This window comes from Pinus tabuliformis, chromosome 4_2 (assembly GCF_031772625.1).
Source record: "Pinus tabuliformis cultivar Carrire ecotype Pingquan chromosome 4_2, CPIR1, whole genome shotgun sequence".
Taxonomy (NCBI): Eukaryota; Viridiplantae; Streptophyta; class Pinopsida; order Pinales; family Pinaceae; genus Pinus; species Pinus tabuliformis.
In genome coordinates this window covers 177,049,302-177,055,799 of record NC_142304.1, presented here as the reverse complement: position 1 = coordinate 177,055,799, position 6,498 = coordinate 177,049,302, and the positions used below count along the sequence as shown (strand labels likewise).

General features: G+C 39.9%; 1 pseudogene; it reads right to left on the bottom strand.

Moving 5' to 3' along the window:
* Window positions 1-2,001: 2,001 nt before the first annotated feature.
* LOC149168740 (protein MICRORCHIDIA 2 pseudogene) lies at window positions 2,002-4,022 on the bottom strand (annotated as a pseudogene).
* Between the last annotated feature and the right edge of the window lie 2,476 nt (window positions 4,023-6,498).

Sequence of the window (6,498 nt, the reverse complement as noted above, 5' to 3'; positions counted from 1 at the left end):
CTGAAAATAAGGGGCAGTTTCACCTAAAATCATGAAAATAGGAAAAGACTGCTCTAAAAGGAGCAGCGTTACATCTCTTGGATCTGAAAAGGTGGCATCTGTAGGTGTGGAACCCTTGAAATTGTAATTGAGGACAAAAATAGACCCCTTGGCTTATTTCTCTGCTACGGTTGATTGTCATACTTTTACATTTGGGCGTTCGGTCTTTGACCGTTTCACTTTCCTTTAGCTGCTTCAGTGTCTCGCTTTCCTTTCAGTTTCAAGCTCTACGATGGCTGCCTGGAAGTTTTCGGCAAGCACTTCATTTAATTTTTTTGCGATATCTGTTTTTTTTTCTTTGCCAATTTCTTCCTTGTGATGAATAATCCCTCCTATATGAGTTCTCCAAATCTACTTTAGCTGTTTCAATAATCCCTCTTTATTTTCTTTCTGGTCCGGAAAGCAGGGAAGCTATCGATCCATAAGGTTGATATCCAAGCTTGATGGCAGATAAGTTTATGTAGGAAAATACTTTAAAATCTCTCTTAGTAACCAATACGCCACAATCGATCATGGTTAGAAATTTTCACTGGTGAACTTTGCACCATGACCAGAGGCATTAATTTGAGCCGTTTGATATTTCTCTTTATCATGACTATCATGCCACTTCTATTTTGGTAGCTGAAATAATGTGTCCTCTGGGATGTCTTTGCATTCCAAACCGTTTTTCAATTTAGCTTGCCTTAGTTCCTCGAGCAAGGACAAGGAGGTAATAAGAGTTAGCGTCCCCACTTGTCCCATTACTTTTCTCTGTTTGAAACCTGCACACAGAGGTCGTAAATATATAAAAGAACTTAGTCATAACCCTGTTTCTTCATACCACAAAAACAGACTTTCAGATATTTGCTAAGCAGATAGCAGAGATACTAAAGGCTTTGACTCTGCCTTTGCGATGGTCGCATGTTGAACCTGTACGTTCCTTCTGAAGATTGATGTGATATAGGATGCATATCTGAAATTTGACTTTGTAAAGTCTTCAAACTGAAAGCACTCACAAAATTGATCACCGACTAGAAATTTAGAGAATGATGTAGGCATGGCTTCAAAAGAGCCAACTAAATCGGATTCAAAATTGCCCCACAATGGCACAACGATTTCAAGTCCCCTTGTTGTCCACCATAAACACACTAAGAGATCTGAAATCTGGAATAGAATCCACCACAGTCACTCCATTTGCAAGGGTTGCTTTAATGGGACTGTTCAACAATTAACTTCATTGCCCCTTTTGCTTGTCGTACCTTATAATCCTAGAAAATCATCAAGCAAATTCTATGCCTCTTAGTAACCTGTCTTGCAAATAAAATCTACATAATCCTGTTTCTATTTTGATCCTCTAGAAGGTCTGGGTTTATAACACGTTGGCTCGTGGAGATAATCCGCACAGATTTCTCACTGAAATCACCGATCTGTCCAGCTTTTACAGACAGGATGGGGAAGGCTCCAGAATCACATAACTCTGCTGGCCAGCTTGTTTACATAGGTAATCCGAAATCACCCAGATATTACAAATGTATTTAATATACTTGCTCTCTGCAGGACTGAAGGTCATATACTTAGCAACAAATTGCCAAACGCTCTAAATGCTTCGTTTCATTTGCAATGTATAATTGATAGATGCCCTCTCATGCGCCCCATCACAAAATGCAGACTCAAATGCATACTTTCAACCACAACATATTACTTCCTTTCTTCCACGCCTGCCCGCCCTGATCAATCTGTCAGACGTTCAATCACCATCTAACTTTGTGTCTTGTACCCCTCATCGAAGGATGCATCTTGGGAATCTTCCAGGTTCTACCTTGACTCTTTTAAGCCGATTATCATCAATACATTTAATAGAACCTGATCGATCCCATCTCCAGTATATCTGTGGCGAAGGAGGTGAAGAAGGTGGTTCTCAAACTTTGGTTCCATGTTTCTCGCACCAACTGGCAATCAGGCCTTTGACACAATAGTTGGGAGTTACACCCGAATATGATAACTTTTGCTGAGTTTTCGAGCCTTTGTGAGTGTGCGCCCGTGCGGAAAACCCAGTGCGCAGCGCCCTGGGTTTGTGCCGCGCCCATTATAATTTACACTGGGTGAAAACTCCCAGTGCGTCGTGCGCCCTATATGCGTTGCGCCACCTGTTATATGCGTCGCGCTGACTTTTAACACAGTCTTAGTCTCAAAAAAAATCACCAGTTTTGCCCTCTCTCCATGAGACTTGCAGACAATTGCGAGCATATTCTCCTCACAGATGTTATTAACTAATTTGTTTGATGTACCCGGAACTGATTGTAGTTCCTTCCCACTAGTGACAGCCTGAACATTGCGAACAGGATTTGTCAAGGGGGCCATGCCCTGACTATTCGAAATTTGCTGAGGTGATACTTCTGGAACAACGCTTGGCAATCCTGGAACAACACTTGACAATGGACGAGGATTCTGAATTGAAGGTAAATCACTATGTGGATCTTCTCTTTTTGACTTATTCTTTCCTTGATATCCAATTTTATCACCATTCTCTCTCCAGAAATCAAGAGTCATCTGCTTGAGTCTTGACTCCAACCGTATGAGGACTGCAGTTTTTTCAAAATCCTGTTTATCATGTGCAGGTTCTATGAAGTTTGCTTCAAGAACACCTACTACACCTCTTCCTCTACTACTATTGTCTTGCCAAACCTTCCAAAATGGCATAATAAGCTGATTTTTATGATAAATATTGAACCCGTGAACATTAATGAGAGGAGCTTCCTTTGTAAATCCTATTGTTGTTGCAACCGATACCTCTTTCATCCCAACACCAAGTTGTGGCTTGTAGATTATTACTTTGGAAAATTTTAGATCATCAGCTAAACTATGATATTCAACCGGCTTTCCCCTTAGAATGATTTGAAAATTTGGCATCTTCCTCAGATAAAGAATAGATGCATAGGCACGTAATGAATATAAATGACGGTAAGAAATATGTGACTAAATCAATTCAGTAGCATGTTTTGTTCCTGACTTCAGTCCACCTCGCAATCTTATATCCTCCTTATCTGTGTCAAAATCAAGCTCCAGGATGCCATCATCATTAAGCCAAAGGTTGTAAACAATAATTTTTGTTCCATGAGGACCAATGTCATCGAACTGCTTCATAAGCTCAGTTTCCGATGCATAGGGAGACCACTGCAATATTGTGGCCAAGTTTTTTGTCCAAGTACTTTTTGTGCTGCGAACTAACATTCTAGGTCCTTCATGATTTGATGGAAGCTCAAAATCGACCATTGGAACAATGATGTCATCCTGCCCAGTTTTCCTCAAGAATGTATAGGAAAGGAGCCCAATACTCTGTGTTGACGAGCTGCCAGAAGAACTTCGGGTGAAAACAATAACATCTGCTCCTAGCCTCATCATGCTTGTTTTGAAACCATTACCATATTTTCCAATGGTAGTATTTGTGTTCTTCATGGAGTATCCAAGCTCATGCACCGCTGGATGCATTCAGGATACATACCCCCCCCATCATCCTAAAAAAGTAAAGCATGGCTGTAATATTGTGGGTTAAAAATTTGGTTTGCTTTAACATAAGTTGCACCATTTTGGATCTCATCAACTACATTATCAAGAAGCTCTGCAATCGCTCCAAATGCCCATTTGTGGGAGGTTGCATTAGAATGAATAAATTTAGGGTGTACACGAACATGGTCCATTCCACATGTTATAGTTCTTTTTTGTGTAGATTGAACATCATAATCGCCTGCTCTCCAAAACTGGTGATTTTCCCGGGTAAGAAATTCAGACTGATTTGGCATTGAAGAGATGACTGGATGTATGCCTGTGCTTTGATCATTTGCTATCAATGCCTGACTTGTTCGACTGAGTCTAACATTGGCTCCAATTGGGATGGCAGCTGCCGCTCTGTGGAGGTGCCAAGAATTGCAGATCTTTAGGTGAGCAGACAGTGCCTTCGTCCATTGGGATATGGAGTCCGTGATTCCGACAAACCAGCATGACATCAATTTACTGACTGAAACTTGACTCGCACTGACTCAATGCGAACTAAAATGGCTGAAAAACTTAACTCTAGCAAACTAACTCAAAATACCTAGACCTGAACTTAAAACTTAAAGCTGAGTGGCAATACATGGCCACCCGTGTTTCTTACAAGGCAATATGCGATCAAACTATATCAAAATGCCAATGTAACCAATCAAGCAGATGCCTTCTTGCTTGACTCTCCTAATCATATCTCCAGGTCAACAGTAGATACTTGTAACTGGCCATCCCAAAAGCTAATTGACCATGATCTCCTTCATCACCGAATACTACAACAATCACCTTCACTGCTGGCTACAACAGATTTGCCATTGGATCATGAAAAACATGAAGATTTTCTATTGCCACCTCCTGTTGAAGAAACAAGATGTCCTTTGCTTCAAATTTTGATCTTCCTTCATCATGTGCTTCAGTGAAAGTATGCTCTTTGGCTTTAAAAAACTCTAAACAGGTGGATGAGCAGATATCTTCTTGGAAAAATATTTCAACACATGAAACATATGAAGAGGAATCTGAATGGAAATCCTGAATGTTTTGATCTTCTGTGGTGTGAATGTATTGAATGAAGTTCTGATCTTGTCTTTCATACACTGACTGGATTACCTCCTCATGAAGGCTGTATTCTAATGAACTGAGAACATTTGGATCCAAAACTTTGTCTTCTTCATCCCAGATGATTTCAGCAGCAGAGTTCTCTTTCATAGGATTCAATATCGGGCCTTCTTGGTCATCACAGTCTGAATCTGGAACTGAAATAGCTATCCTGACATTATCACATTCTGAAATTAGAACTAAACTTACTTGCATGCCGTCTTCTTCTATTGACAGATCTGAACCGACACTTTTTCTTTCATCAACTTCAGCCATATGGAACTCTTCAACCTGCTGATCTATTTCATATAATTCATGCTGACTATCAAGATGCAGAATTCTTTCATCTTCCACCGTATTACAATCTTGATCATGCTGCAAATTTTAATGATCGTCTTTACGCTGCTGAAAGGGATTTTCATACAGGGCTTCCATGATCTCATCATCCATAAAATTATCATCTTCATAATATTTTTCAAGGCTTTCAATAAAAGTAGAAGCATGTTTGCAACAGTCATGAACTAGATTTAATGATGGATAAGATTCTTTATACTTCTCAAAGAATATTGAATGAAAATCCTTTAGACAATAAATGGAAGCAGGTGGCAAACTTTCATACCAAGATCGAGCTTTGTCTTCCAGAGTAGCCATAAACATTTTCATCAAACAGTCTTCAGGAAAATCGATCTTTAATTTATGCACGTGAATGTGAAATTTCACCAGATGAAGAGCAGTGTCATTACCTTCCACATTTCTGAACACAGGAAAATTCTTTGACCAATCTACCTTGGGAATTTTATTTGGAAAACCTGGGATGTGATCTCGGCTCATGGGAGCGTATCTTCTTGCAATCCGATCCATCTTAAGAAATCTCAAAGCTACTGATCCCTCTGTAGTGGAGTCACCATGAAGGACTGATTGCATGGATTCTTCAGTGAATGGAGTCACCAAGTGAATGATTTCAGCTGTCTTCTTATGTCTGATCGTTTTTCACCATCAACAATCAGCTCTGAACTTGAGATATGTACTGGGGCAAAACAATCTACAAGTAAACCATTTCATCCCCAGCGTAGTCGCCACTATGTTAGCACCTAAATCTGCCTTAGGCTGAAGGAGGAAAAAATTAGGGTAACCACAAACCACGCTCAGTCTGGTAGCTAGCCCTACCAGAGCAGGAGAGGGCTCTCTCCGAGTCACACTCAGTGAATGGATATGCAAAATGGTTTGAGATGACTTACAATGCAATATTTACCTTAGGCTAGTAAGTGAAAAGGGATTTTGGAAAATATTTTCGAAGTGATTGAACTTCTGAGATGTATATGGGACTGGCGCTTAGCAAAGAATAGAGAATTGAAAATGAAGGCACAGATTATTCTGTGAGGCAAGGTAGGCGGGAAGTGCAACAATTTTAACTCAAGGTGACGCGGAATGGAAAGATCGCCGAAGATAGTGAAAAGGGCATGGTCGCATGAATCCTTTTCAATAGAAGAATAACACTGCATATGAAATTTTCCCACAGGCAGAGCAATATAAATTGAATTCTACCTAATCTCACTTAGAAAATTTCACTGCAATGAAACATGAAATGAATTATGAAACATAACAATATGGAACATAAGAACACATTTTCTACACTCACAACCACAAGAATCTCATGAAACAGGGCCGTTGCCTTTCATTAAACTCTTTGTCAAAAATACACAGTGCAGAAACAGAGTTTCTTTCCCACAGTCTCTCAGAAGTTACAAGCCAGCCAACCCTTTGCAAATAACTTTGCTTACAATATATAGAAATTGTAGGGACGAGATGGAATGCCCAGGGGTTGGGAAGTTACTCAAATCATTT